The sequence below is a fragment of the Nelusetta ayraudi genome, unplaced genomic scaffold (assembly GCF_046127955.1).
Source record: "Nelusetta ayraudi isolate G7.1 ecotype Tasmania unplaced genomic scaffold, CSIRO-AGI_Nayr_v1 ptg000011l, whole genome shotgun sequence".
NCBI classification, from domain to species: Eukaryota; Metazoa; Chordata; class Actinopteri; order Tetraodontiformes; family Monacanthidae; genus Nelusetta; species Nelusetta ayraudi.
This window is the reverse complement of record NW_027466061.1, coordinates 18,717,979-18,732,985: the sequence shown is the minus strand read 5'-3', so window position 1 is coordinate 18,732,985 and position 15,007 is coordinate 18,717,979. Positions and strand designations below refer to the sequence as shown.

General features: G+C 42.1%; 1 long non-coding RNA gene across 1 annotated transcript; it reads right to left on the bottom strand.

Annotated features, from left to right (window-relative positions):
• Positions 1-1,395: 1,395 nt before the first annotated feature.
• Positions 1,396-6,940, bottom strand: LOC142884230 (uncharacterized). The gene is made up of 3 exons (XR_012926147.1): positions 6,339-6,940; positions 6,160-6,232; positions 1,396-1,711 (listed from the first exon to the last, which is right to left on the bottom strand). It is a non-coding gene; the product is annotated as an uncharacterized LOC142884230 (long non-coding RNA).
• Between the last annotated feature and the right edge of the window lie 8,067 nt (positions 6,941-15,007).

The window sequence follows — 15,007 nt, the reverse complement described above, 5'->3', positions numbered from 1 at the left end:
AGTACTTCAGCACCTCATTGTGAGGCTTCATGCAAATGACTCCGCTATTACTCACCAATGATTCAAGACAAACATGCCAGCATGCACCATAAATTTTCCCTCATTGCCCTGAGTGGTAGAGACAAAATGCTGTAACCTCGTAACGAATTGGGCATTGTGTAGTCGAGCAGTATTTATGGCCTCGGCAGTGGCAGGACGATTTTGAAAGGAAAAGGTGAGACGATAGAACGTGGAAGGGAAAGGGCCAAAGATCAAAGGTGACAGTGGGGAAATAAAACTTAGTCACCCACGTATTACTCAACTTATGGGAGGTGGACTTGACTGGGAGTTGTCCCGTTTCGTTTCAGTGTTCCATGTGTCGGTGTTTGGTGTAATCCTCCGCCTGGGAACGCTTTCAGTCTTTTGTTTTTTATACCAATAGGATTTTGAGCCATCACAGAGGAAAGCAATTAAAATGCCTGCCAAGCTATTTCAGGGGTGCTAATGTTGCTGCTTGCCTTAGTTGGTCTGACTGGGACACACTCTTTACGTGCATGACTCTTACACACGTACACTGACTCGGGCACACACACACACACACACACACACACACACACACACACACACACACACACACACACACCTGCCTAAAAAAGAAAGCAATAGAAAACAGCTCATGATACAACATAACACTGACAGCAAATTTTCTTTATATCGGACGCATACAGAAATGTCTCGGTGTGCCGTTATCGTTACGTTTTTGGAACAATCCTCTTACGCTCACGGCAACAATGTTAATATACAGCAACTTTTGGCAAGGAAGCCATATTAGGTGTGTGTTGATAAAGGATTTAGATAAGGGGAAGCGTGTGAGGCGAACGCTGAGCTCTCACCCGGTGACAGCTCATCCTAATGGGACCAGGGTTCTTATCAGGGGGGAATCAAGAGAGCTCCCTGAAGTTCACCTCCGTTTAAACAGAGGCTTTGGGATGACAATTAAACGGCCTACTGTTGCTGACAATGCTAAGTCTTTGACAATAAAGAATCAAACCAGTGGGTGGCTGTTTTCGGTTTTAGTTTTGATGTTTGTTTTTGTATTGTAAGTACTCTTTAAACTCATGAGGGGGATTGAAGGATATAAATTCTGCAGTAAACTATGGTCAATAATTGGTTTAGAATGAGCAGTCAGAATGAATGACACGGTATTGTATACGATCAAATAGCTGTTGGGCTTGCTTAGGTTGAAATTAGTTTGTTGCATCTGAAGCAGCAAGTTGAATCAGTAATTTATATTAGATTGAAAAAAATGTGTTTTCTTTGGAGTTATTATAATAATAATAATAATAATAATAATAATAATAATAATAATAATAATAATAATAATTATTATTATTATTATTATTATTATTATTATTATTATTATTATTATTATTATTATTATTGAGAAAAGAGAACAGAGAGTTTGATTCTTGCTGTGGTTGACAAAGACAATTTTCCTTTTTTTTTAAGAGAGGCAAAAGTATGTCCCCCAAAAACAGCTTCAGTTTAAAAAAAAAAAATCAGTTGCGTGGAACCAGGACCATGTCGGTGCCAAGACAAAGATAGATCCTCGTCCTGGTCAGTGGTCAGGAGGGCAGAGCTGGATGGAGGGGGAAGTGGAGGGTGAGAGGGTGCAGCCAAGGTGCTGGGATCTGTGGTCGCAGGCCTGCGATTGATTACAATGTTACAGGTCCTGCAGAGGGTGGAGGGATGGATAGAGGGAGAGAGAGAGAGAGAGAGAGAGAGAGTCAGAGCCCACCCGTGTGCCACAGCCCTCCACCCCCAACATCAAACATGCTGTATTAGGTTGATCTATGGAGATGGCTGGCAGCACTTTCAACGGAGTCAGGCCAGGTCCATCAAAGGATTTATCTCCTCACAAGATTAAAGGGGGCCAAGGCGTCTGCCAAACAAAGGCTAACTCTGAGGGTCACGGCAGGTCCCGAGCGGGGAGATTTACATTGGGGCAGCCGGCGGAACGCTAGAGGACCCCAGAAGAAGACGTGCCCGGCCTCTGTGACGTCTTGGCAGCTAGTAAATTCAACCAGCCCATGCTCACTCACATCACCACAGCCCACCGTCTGATAGATTATCCATAAACATGATTTAGCTGCAGACATCTATGAGTGCTGCGGTAAAACTGTTGCTGGGCTGAGAAAAGCAGCGAACTATATCATGTAACGCCATAAACACATTAGCACATAGTTTCTGTCAGAACGTGCGGCGGGCAGGGTTAAATTTGTGCGGAACCTCCTTTGTATTTCTGACATGTTCCTGGCATAGTTTGTGGGATTCCACACTAATGACGAAATCACTTTTTGGGGGAGGAAAAAAAACATTTTTTGTAAGTAGTAAAGTTGGTTCTATAGTTGTCTTTGCATAGTATATCGCTAAAGCACTTTTGCATGAATCCATGTCACATCCAGTGAGCGGTTCCTGTTGCTTTGACCTTTGAACCCTACGCTATTAATCACTTTGTGATGTTTTCAGTGTTGGAATGTTGGCCTGGTTCAGCGTTGGGCTCACTGCAAGACGCTTTGAATGATTTGAGAGCCAAATGTCAAAAACAAACACGGATATGTGCAGATATAGAATATGAATGACACCGTGGGCATTAATTAACAGGCCATTTTTAATGAAGAATGTAAACGTCAACTCCATCTTTGCTTTGTTCCACAGCAGTCTGCATTCTGGCTAAATGGAGGAATGAAGGGGGAAAAAAAACAATTTGGCCAAGAATTTCTTACTTTTGTTTATCTTTGAGACGAGTTTGCTCCTTTTAAAGAGTATTAGCCAGTGTTTTTGGCTGCATACTTGGCTGTTTTCGTTGTGTCTCACAAAGAAAACACTCATTTATATTCATTAGGAAGGAGTGGGTGAGACATAGCGTAGACTGGTGGCGAGATACGATCAGGGGCTGTGACCAGGATGACGTGGGATTTCGCATTAAAAAGCATGTTTTTTTGTTCGGGTTTTTTTTTACTATTATTATAATTTCAGGCCGAGCTAGAGGGCTAAACAACCAGGGGGAGGCAGTCACGGGAATGTTCTGAAGGGTATCGCAATGCTCACTGAATACAAAGATGTTGTAATTCAGACTTTCTGTGGTTGAGGGAATCAGCGTCTTCCTCTTTTGCCAAATTTAGCAAACCCATCATAAGTATGAAAAAATTAAATGTATGAAAAAGCAAAAATATGAAATATGACTTTAATGAACTTGAAATAACGGTACCTTATGATGTCCATTTTCAGGGACTTACTCCACTGGAGCTGCCACGCACAGAAAAAATCCACACACAAGGGAAAGTCATCTGTTAATATTCTCTGAACAGCCGCAAACATAAAAAATGTTATCTTCTCGGCTAAGAGCGGTGCTTTGCTGTAGCCTTCAAATGAGGAGAGGAATAAAACAGGGTATCAGTTCCCTTTATGACATCACAGAGGGCTGGTTTCCATAATTGTTTGTTTTAGCTTTAGCTTTAGTAAATTATTGCTTCTTTAATTTCTTCGGTGTCCAGGACACTTCTAAAACATTGGTTAAGTGAATTTTTCACAATATGAGATCTTTAAACTCCGCGACTATTAAGCAATTTTTGTTTGGATTGGCAACCTGCTGTCCTTTGTCTACTTCATATTACACATAATGAGCATATTGAAAACATGCATGCAGATTGTGTGCAGCTGAAGTTTTTACTCGGCTGCACACACAATTGCATTCGGCATTTCTTGAATGTATACACGAGAAGATATGGAGATATGTTTGTGGAGCGTTTGTGTAGGTTTTTGCGTGTGTGTCTGTCTGCGTGTGCGCGGGTGCACGTCTTTGTGTGTGTCTTTGTGTTGACCTATCTGTGTTGCACGTATCAGTGTTAGCACAGTGTAGCAACGTGCTGCTCCGCCAAGCCTCGCCCACAGTGGGAGGAGAGTACAGGGCAGGGTCAACACTGTGGGAGCCAGAAGAGACACTGTGCCTGGCACCGGCGCACGCACACGCACGCACACATGCACACACGCGTGAGCATACACACACAAACAGACATACTACACAGACAACCTTGGAAATCACAACCAAGCAGAACAGAATGTACGACGAGGAGGCTGTCTCTCCTCTTCCCTTTTCTTCCCTGCAAAGCCGTTAAGATTCCGTACAATTTCAGAGCTGAAGTTATAAACAGTGTTGGGGTGTGGAGGGCAATGAAGTTTTTACTCATCCACGTGACTTCACAACAGCTTTACCGTGTAACTTTGCAAAATCAACTGCACTCAGCTGCCCAAAATATATGGTTTTGAGGTCATGGCTCGACTGAGGTCAGCACAGTTTTTTTACCATCACATTTGCTCGTTGACATGATGAGCATTTAAAGGCAGGAGCCACAATTGAACTGACCTCCCTCCTCAGCTGTTAAAAAATAGTGATGCTGGAGGTCACATGGCCTGACTCTGCCTTGTAAGCAGCCGTTACTTGGTTTTATCCTCGTGTAAAAAGTGCAGTTTTAACAGTGCGAGCAATGAGTAGCAGATGGGATGGGTTGCCTTCATAAATGTTTCTATGTGTTAGAGTCAAGTTGGACGTCAGGTTGGACTGAGGATTGAGTGCAGGTCCCAGGACTTTAGGATTAGTAGGGGGAATGCTGCCATGCTTTAAAGGGTAAATGTGAAACATGACTCATATATGGAGGTAAGTGACCCTCTGAAGAGCAAAAGCACAGGAAGCTACAAAAACAAACAAACACAAGAAAAGATTATTTCGATTTTTCAAGACGCCTGCTGACCATTGCACTCAATATTTGCTGCACAAGATGATTATATTGGTTCTATTTAGTGCTTTGGATTGTGCAATTGTAGGAATAGAAATGTACCTAAAACAGATTCCTGGATTTGGCATAAAGATCCACCACTGAATGGTAGCTGTTGGGATAATATACACACACCAGCTTTCAACTTTCTGACATCCCATTGTAACTTTCCCCCACAAGAGACTGACAGATCCAAAAGAGGACATTTCATTGTCTGGATAGAATTTAGACAAAAAAAAAAGAAAAGAAAGAAAACACATGCTGGCCAAACTCGATACACTTCAGTGTCCAGTCCTCCTGGTTTAAATCTAACTTGTTACTCTTGGTACAGTGTTGCAAGCACATAATTTGTAAATGTGTATCATCAGGATTACTGTTGACATTTGGAGTGTTTGAACTAATACAACAAAAAAGTAGACACTGTGAATAACCTATCTGCATGCGTAATTTCCATGTCATGTCGTAGTCCTGCAATATTGTGACGGAATATTGACCATATCCACTGCAATTATTTAGTAAATCCATCTGGGCATAGAACATGAAGAAAACATTTGGTAAAGGAAGTCCCATTCATAAAAAAGAAAGAGGGGAAGCAAGTCTGTGATTGGACACTCTGTGCATCTCGCATTAAAACCGGACCAATGACATTCACCTCTGCCAAGCGAACCGGGTAGCAACAATTCAAGACACCTCACTTGTGTGAACTATCTATTCATTGTTCTTTTATTAAGAAAACATCATCCAGCTCTGATGTAAGCACCTCTGCCGCACCATCTGGTTCTTCCGAGTCTTCTTCCGTTTTCAACACAACTGATGGAACACTGATGGGTTACTCACTACCCTTTTGACTGGAAACGATGCAACGGATGTGCAAGAATTTAGACTTTGGGGGCGTTCCAGCATCGTTGTAAGGTTTTGCGATATTAACCCATTGCAGGGGGTCAACCCAACGGCAGGGCAAACACAGACAGACAGACAGACAGACAGACAGACAGACTAGAGTTGCCCTTCAGCCTAATGTGCATTTCTTTGGACTGTGGGAGGAAGCTGGAGTCGCTGAAGAGAACCCACACAGACACAGGGAGAACACGCAAACCCTACACAGAAAGCTGGACCTTGCTTTGAAAGTCGTGGCTCTAACAACTGGACCATTTTTTCCCCTCCCTGTCATTCTAGAATAGAAGGAAAATCCAATAAAGGACATTTTTTTGTTCCCTTCTGCACGAAGACAGTGGTTGTAGGCAATGATTGGAAATCAGGGACAAAAGCCAAAATCATCACACAATCAAAAGATCCCTCCCTGAATACACAAATGACTGTCCGCGCTGATGTGCGAGCTCACCACCTTCTTCCCAACAGCTCGGAATTATCGCACACTCTTTCCTGTCGAATCTCATGGTTGCCGTTGATGAGAAAGGCTTGAGGGAGAGAAGAGAAAACACAAGCGGCAGATTTCAGGCATTCTACAACGCATTAGGTCATGAGAATTGGAACCCATGCTGTTTAAATGATGAAATGGCTCACCAAAGGGACCTCGGTTGAGGTCCATACAATTGGTCACCAAGAGGTCATCCCTAGCTGAGAGAAGAGGAGGAATGATAAATACGCTGGGCTCTACACAATTATTGAATTTCTTCATTATGTTTTCTTTTTATTCACCCCCCACTTCCCTCCACAGCCGCAGCAAATGAAGTTGTTCTTTCGGGCTCGTCCGTGAACTCTCTGCGTTCGTGTGGGAATTTCGAATGTGACAGACGCGCCGAGAGAGCGACGAGGTCCAGAGAACAGAGAGGTCGTAGCCAGACGTTGGGGCTATTTTTGTTTGTAGAAATTTTCAGAAGTGGTCCTGTTACCCTGGAGGCAGCTCGTGTTTTCCATATAGCTCAGCGACTTGGCAGGCTCCTAACGGGGGCAGTTTCACATTGAGCCCCTCCCCGCCATGAGCTTCTCCCTTCCTCCCGCTATCCTCCCACCATCCTCCTCTCACCCCCAGCAGGAAAACACTCGCGGCCCGCAATGGAGACAGCCTGACTGCGCAGGCGGCCCGGCAGATGCACTGGAGATAAGTTTGTGTGCGTAAGCTGGGCCGCGACCCTTGGCGGCAGGACATTGACCAGATCCTGTCAGTGAAGGGGGCAAGAGCCGGCCCACCACCTCTTCTGCTCATTTGCTCCTACTCCCCCCCACCCCCTCCCGCCGCCTCCCATTCTTTCTGTCTCCCCAGCAGCCCAGCATGGGCTGGACAAGAGGACGGGCCCCCTGGAGCCAAGGCTTTCCTCTGGGATCTGAGACTCTGTCCCCAGTCTCCCGACACCTCCTGTATGCACAGCAAAGGTGCCACACACACACACACACACACACACACACACACACTCACACACACACACACACACACACACACACACACACACACACACACACACACACACAGACATACACACACAGACATACACAGAGTCAAAACTCTACAGAGCACACAATAGGTTCCCCAGATAACTTCCCCTGTCCCGCGAAAAGATAATGAATGGTGGTGGGTGAGGTAGAGTCTGTGACAGAGACGCCGGAGCACTTACAAAAACACAATCCTTCGTGCTACATCAGCACTTTCTGCTTTCTTTTGTCCGCACAAACAGCTCCGGAGGAAACACCTCGGCTGCAAAACGCAAATGATTTGTCATGAGAAAGCATAGCTGGTGGCACTGGAAGAAAAGGCTTCGTGTTCTGTTTTTGATTTTTCTCACCCACTCGGGCCTTTGTCTTAGTAGAGAACGCATGGAAGGTGTTATTCAATTATGAAAAATTAGTCTATCAGAGGAAATCTTTAAGAAATGGCAATTATTCATGCTTTTATTTAATTTTTTTTAACCCTTGCGTCCCAAAATGCCAAGCTGTACCAATGACTTCCCGACTCTGTGTAAGTACCCGGCCCTAAAGGGCTCTCTGCAGAGATGAAAGACCTGGCACAACTTGAAATACGAACGGGAAGTATCGGCAATTTGGCCGCTTTGAAGTTCAGATAATACAGCTTTCGCTAGTTTTTTATCTCCTCCCGAGACTATATATAAACCATCGTGCACTGGCCAGCGTCACTCACATCTGTGTATTGTCCACTTTAAAGGACCACACCGCTTGTTTTGCTTGTTTCAGTCTGATCTTATTCCAAACTCACAATCGCTTGTATAACATTCATATTTCAGGTTTACTTAGAGGCACTCTCAGGTATATTAGCTTAACTTACTTCACTTTAAAGCAGCATCTATCCCAAGTCTTACAGAGCCAGCTTGAGATGAGACTGAAGCTTGATGATCAAAAGTGTTAATTGCCACAAAAATATTAGGCTTGGTCACAGTCAACAGGTTATTTTGCACCAAGTGCCAAGTGCAGAAACCCTCCTTGTGTGGAAGAGTAGAACCAAAGGAAGATACACCACTCCAGATTAGTCTTCAGAGAGGGCAGGTGGAGGTTTGGAAGGTGGTTTAGCAGAGTCATGTTTAAATGGACCACCTGCTATGCGATTATGACTGGTCACAGCTGGGGCTGATGATGCATGAAGTTATGCAATTCTTTCTTCTTCTTCTTGAAGATTTTAACTGGGGTCGCCAGCGTTGTTTCCTTCTTTGTCATCTTTATATTATCATATTAGCAGTCGCAGTAGTAGTACTATTTCTAGAGGCTATTTTCCCCCCCAAAAAAACTCTGATGTTTTAGCTTCTTCACGCTAAACCCTTGAAAAAAACTACATAGGGATGAATTTATTTTTTAAGTAACACACTTTGTGCAAAGTCCACCAAGTGGAAGAAGCAAACTGTGGACTTCTATCGTTTGTGGGGAGTTCTTTGGACTGTGAAAAGGGATTTTTTTTACACACTAGAGAATCAAGTATTAAAAAAAGCTTAATTGCTTAATCTGCAGTGATATATTAACCATACTTTACCCCATGGGATATACAATGTTTTTGTGTGCATCCATTGTAGGATTTTTTACTGATAGCGGGAGGATGCCAAGTTTATAAATAAATAAGATGCAATTGACAGGTTAGTACTAAGCTAAAATACACTGTATGTCAACTAGGCACATCATCTTTGAGCTTACACTGCTTTTGTTTTTTAAATTTTTTTATATATATATATCTTTTTTTTTTTTTTCAATTTAATGTGTGAAAAGGCCATGAAAGTCTATGATAGAGAATAATAACCTGTAGCAGCTATTGAAAATATTGTAATTGAGGGGCTGGAGTTAGCATAATAAGAATATAAAAAAATGTGTTTACGGTCAGTTTGTTAGCTATGAGGCAGCAAAAAAAGAGAGAATTTTAACGCTTCCCAAGAACGTTAATCCAAATAATTTCCCAAGCTCTCCCAGAGCCTGAAGCAAGGTTTTCACATTTACATTGTTAGAAGTGCCGGCCTCAGTGGTTAACAACGCCAAAAAAAGTGGGACATCACAATGTTTTCTTTTCTCTGTGTGAGCACACATGAAATTGCAGTCATCCGTCTGTCCCTGTCTTAAAAATTGGTGCGTGTGGCTTAAAATGCAATGCGCTGGAGGAACATAAATCCGTTCCTCCTTCTGCTCTGAATCACAGCCTACCAGCAGAATTCATTTCTCACCAGATGAGCGACTCCTCCGCGCGCAGAAATAAGAAGCTGAACCCAGCTACTCATAGTTTGGAGGTTAAACCTAGTTTGTCATCAGATTCCAGTGGGAGGAAGGGATGAGGACGTTGTGCAAAGAGCAGGCAGGCCTCTTCGTCGGCTGCGTCTCCTACTGACACCTCTTCTAGGAAATCTCATCTAGAATTCCCTTTGAAACCCAGAGGCCTCACCTCTTTCGGCACTTTTACTCCTCATGTTGTTGCGTTTTTCTTCCTGGGAAAATTGATCATGTGGCAACTTCAAGGCATTATCTGTCTCCACCCAGGACCCTCGATTTATTGGGGAAAATTTAAGTTGTTTCTGTTTCCATGTAAGTACCTACTCCAAGGCGTGTCTGACAGCGGAGCATCTACTGCTGCATGTTCTCCCCGTTTTGCTCCGTTGACCAAAAAATAACCCAGCGCAGCCTCTTTCTAGCTTGCATGTAGCCAAATTCCCAGAATTGAATAAGAAAAGTTGCAGAAGAAACAGATGGTCTCTGCAAGTCTGCGGGGATTCAATTTATTTTGTTCAACTATTCAAGCTATTACACAGAAGACCTCCTTGCCAAATAAGACCATAGGTGAAGGCTACTTTAACTGAATTATCCACCAGCCAGAGGAAAAAAGAAAACATCAAAAGTCTCTAAAGAAGCAGATTGATCCAAAATCTGTTGTTGTCGTTGAGAACATGGAAGAGGAGGCCGGATTAAGCTGGGGACTCTGGAACGGTGCCATTCGGATTTCACGTTGTCAAAAAACCAAAAACAAACAAAAGTTTTGACCCAGTTTTCAGTGAAGGGCAAGACATCACAGTAAACACACACAGTTTCAGACTAAAGTTCAGCAGCAAGAAAACATTACAAAGCAGCAAAGAAGGCTCCGAAATCAGCACCAGCAAGACATTTCATTAAAAAGGGTGAAAAAGAAGAAGTTCTGATCAGTGTTGACTTCCTGGTGCTCAGACCCCCTCCGTCCTCATACGTGACTTTCACCGTTCCCCGCTGCACTTCCATTCATCTGCGGCAAATATCTTTCACACATATTGCATGAATTGCAGAGGAAATGCGTAACCATTGCCGCACGTGACACAAAAGGCAACCGTTGCGTGCAGCATTTAAAATCAAGTAAACCTGTGTTTTCTAATGCTCAGCTCTGAGCTCATCAGATATCGTACTGTGTGAATGAACAGTGACAGGCAGACAGAACGCATTGTGTTCGCACTGTCCTTGACGCCGTGGTCTTGCAAATATCCGGCAGCATTGCACAACACGTTAGCAGAGTCTTTTTGTCCAAGGCAAACACTGTCACGAAATGATTCAGCCTCAGAAATGTCTTACGTGTACTGACATTGAATTTACCGGGACAAATAATCAACTTAAAGAAATTGAATTTATTTGTGGGTGTTTTTATTGTGGTCTCATAACGGGATGAGGAGTGTTATGGCTGCTCTTGAAGCACAGGAGAGTGGTTTGATTGAGCATTTCTGTTATGGTTTCATGAAGGAGAGATAGTGATATTCAACTTATTCAATTTGTTACACTTATCAACTTATTAGGAAAACAGGCCTGGCTCTGCTGTATATATGTAGACATAAATAACATCACCAATTTAATATCAACAGAAACAACAAACGGCAACAGACAATCACTGATTGATGCTAACAATAACAAACCCTGCAAGATAGTAGCCTGGACAAACACAAAAATGAAATGGAAGAAATATTAAGAGATACAGTACATCCTCCTGCTTGCTGTATTATGCACTTACTTTGTCAACAAAACCGATTATTTCCCGTATTAATGCAGTTTCAATGCTCACTGCACTGTAGGCTGTGAGGACATGCAGGGAGCCGGTTTGTACAAAACAACATCCACAGCTGATCTCAAACAGCTCTCGTATCCACACCTGAATAGCTTTAAGCACACTTTGAGAAATTTAGTACGTACATGTATGGCTCCAATGGGAGAATTAAAAGAAAAAAAAAGAACATAAACATCTATATTATATTATATTTAACTAAGATGCAAGTGTTATATGTAAGGTATATTAAGTATGATGGTGAAGTCACATGTTAATGTGATGTATTCTAACACTTTTAATATGTCACACAGAAGGATCACACACTCTTTGAGCAAATCAGACACTGTACATTTTGCTTAAACAATGGAAAAAACAGGTATTTATAAAAATCCAAACCCTGTAGATAGGAAGCCAAAAGTTTTGCCTTAGAGAGTGCTGGAATAATGGCATTGATCAGAAATTAAAAAAATAAATAAAAAAAATTAAAAATTTGCTGCAAGAGACTGGATTAAGTGGACCAACGAGCCACTGGTGTGCAGCGGAATGAGCAGGCTGGCCGCTGATAGGTTGACAAGCGTCCTTGTGGGAGCGGAGGAGGGCATGGGAAGCATTTTGGAGGGAAAAGCTTACAGGTGTTGACTGGAGAATGTGGGGAAGGGTGAACAGAGGCAGCAGGAGCTGAGAAGAGCAGGAAGTTCCAGAGTCCATGATAAAGTCATTGTTATTATAAATCATTATGCAATAATAATAATAATAATAATAATGATAATAATAATAATAATAATAATAATAATAATAATAATAATAATACTGTGTAGAGTGAAATGTTGCAGTAGAGGAAAATGTAAATTTAAAACTTTTACAAGAAAAATGCAAAACATATTTGCATTATACATTAACAAAAGCAAAGGTTGTTGTGAATATCTTTATTTCAATACCAACAATGATTGCCTTTACAGTCACATGTTCCCCATATTTGCGGATAAGACGGAATGTAATGTTCTTTTCAATTTGCCTTGTTTTTTGTCCTCACCAAAATTAATGGCGCTCTCTCCGAGAAGCTGCTGCGCCATAACTCACGCACTTCGCTTCCAATCATCTGGTCAATGACTTTGTTCTTCTGGGGGTGTCCTGTTACAATTAGCGACGCATGCAGCACTGTTTCTTCGCACGCCGCTGAGCAAAGCAATGGATACGGTTCCTGTCGCCGGGAGCTCGTCTTTCATCGTGATTGCATTTTTTGCAACAAAGTTAAAATGCTTGAATAAATATTGCAAAAATGTTGGATTACTTCCCAGATGAGAAAATCAATTATGATAGAGCTGTTTTCCCCCTGAGCTCTGAGACTGAGAGAGGAACGTTAGTTTGACAGATGCAGCATATTTTTAGTGCTTATGGCTGGGCGATCCCAGGTTTCTTCAAAATACATGTTATTACATCTGGATGAAACATGACCATAAATGGCCGATAGCTTCAGGAGGTGAGGTGGCCCTGCACACTTTTTGTATGTAACTTCAGAACTTTTAGCACTTTTTTCCTGCTTGATACAGCTGGTGAAAGGGACAAAGCAGTTGTATGGGAATCACTGGCGTTTATTTCCGGAGTTAGAGTCCTTATTCACATTAAAGTATGAGATCATGACTCTGATGATGTTTGGATTAGGGTAAATATTTCATTTTAAAGCAACTGCAGCCCTTAATTACCTGAGGTGGGCAGTGACAAAGTACAAATACTTTGTTGCTGTGCTTAAATAGCTTCCTAAAATATCTGTACTTGAGTATCTCTCTTTCTGATTACTTTTTAATTTTACTCACTACATTGATACACAAATTTGTACACAAATAAAATATGCTGCTTACTTTTGTGTTTCAAAGAGTTAAAAAGATACAAATTATGTTAAAAGTATTTAATTTTTAATTTTTTCTTGTTGTTGCTTGAAGTGGATCTTTTCGAACTCTGCTGTTGTGTAGTTGAATATAAAAGTGGATTGTATTTTAAAGGGAGATTACCTTGGCTTATTAATAAACGTAGCGTGTCATTAAATGCAAAAAATGTTTTTCACTTTTTACCTAAGTACATTCCAGAACCTGTACTTTCTTACTTTTACTTGAGTAAAGGAGTTGAATTGGTACTTTTGCTTTTACCAGAGTATTTTATTTTACACAAGTATCCATATTTTTTTTTTAATTAAGTACAGAATATGAATACTTTTTCCATCTCGGCACATTACCCTCCACCTGATTGTTTTATTGGTTGATTATTTGTTTGATCTTACAACTTACATTTCAGTCACAGCAGATTCTTCTTTAGTTCATGTTCTATCTATTGCATTGTAAGTCAGGTGTGGCTTAGAGCTCAGAAGCACTCTCTAAGACCAAAAAAATGAATCGACAATTGCCTACTTCATCGCTAATTAAAACATATCCATTGGTGGCAAGACCATATAGGTAGGTAGCGGACACTCAAATGGCCTTTCACTCAGAACTATCCGTCAAGAGAGCAGACTGACACCAACATCCGCTGACTAAATGTGGAGCAGGTAAAATATTGTTCTCGGCTGTTTACCTCTCGCCCCGGCTGCCTTTTAATCTTTAATCCGCCCTCTAAACCCTCAGACAACACTAGCTGGTGGACCCATTGTATGGAATTCCACGCGGCGTTCTCGAGGTGTGTGGTTAACCCCTACTGTACATTGGAGCAAACATCACTTCAAAGGGCGCCGCAGAGGGTGTCTGAAGGCGACAGGTCGGCGGAAGGTGAAGGGGTCGACCGCGGGCTGGCAAGGACGCTGGAGACAAAGAAGGGAGCTGGCTGGCTGGCTGGCTGGCTGGCTGGCCGGCCGGCTGATTCAACGACCCCAACCGAGTCCTCGATATTCGAAAAAAAACAACAAAAAAAGGTCCCAGTGTGCAAGATGAAAAATTAGCCTGCGCACACACACTGCGTCTGCTCGCTCCGCAATACAAGTCGAATTCATCAAGTGGATGTAGTATGTGGCTCTGAAATATGCGGCGGCGATGTTGGGACATGTTATTTGTCTGACTAATAGAAGGGGGGGAAAGGGTTTTCCTTGCAGTGTCACATTTATTATGTGTGAAGTTCTAGACAAGAACTGTATCAAGTGTCAATACATGCTGCTCATGCTGGTAACAGCAAATGAACGTGTGGACTCACTAAAATATATGACATTTTCCACATCACCATCTCGACCACTGCAGCAATATCGCCTCGGCTTCATTAGGAAAGATTTGGTTTGACTTTTCTGCCTCATTGTAAGCTTGCATTTGATAAATATGCTGAAAAGGAACTTCTGATTATGGAACATGTATTTTTGCATATTTACGTCAGGATTCTATTATAGTATGAATATGTTTTGTCCCACTTACTCAAAAAGAAAAAGTTCACTGCTGGCACGAGGGTTGAGTGAAGGTTGCGTTCTGAGCAGAGTCAAGGCGACAACTCTGTTTGTTTGTTAATTGACTGTTTAGAATTGTGAGCTTCTTTCTGCTACAAAATGATGCAACCAGTGTTTTGTGGGTTTTTTCAGGATGGAGAAGGAATTGCACACCTCCACTTTTTTTTTTTCCGAGAAATGGTTGATGCATTGATTTAATGTCTCCTTAAAACCCCAGCACATTTTAGAAAAGCCCATGTTTGCTGATTTTGTTGACTTGTTTGGGCATCACAGCTGACGTTTTTGCGTCCTTCCAAACATGTGAAAGGTCCAACAAAGCATTAGTTTAAGCTGGCTGCAACC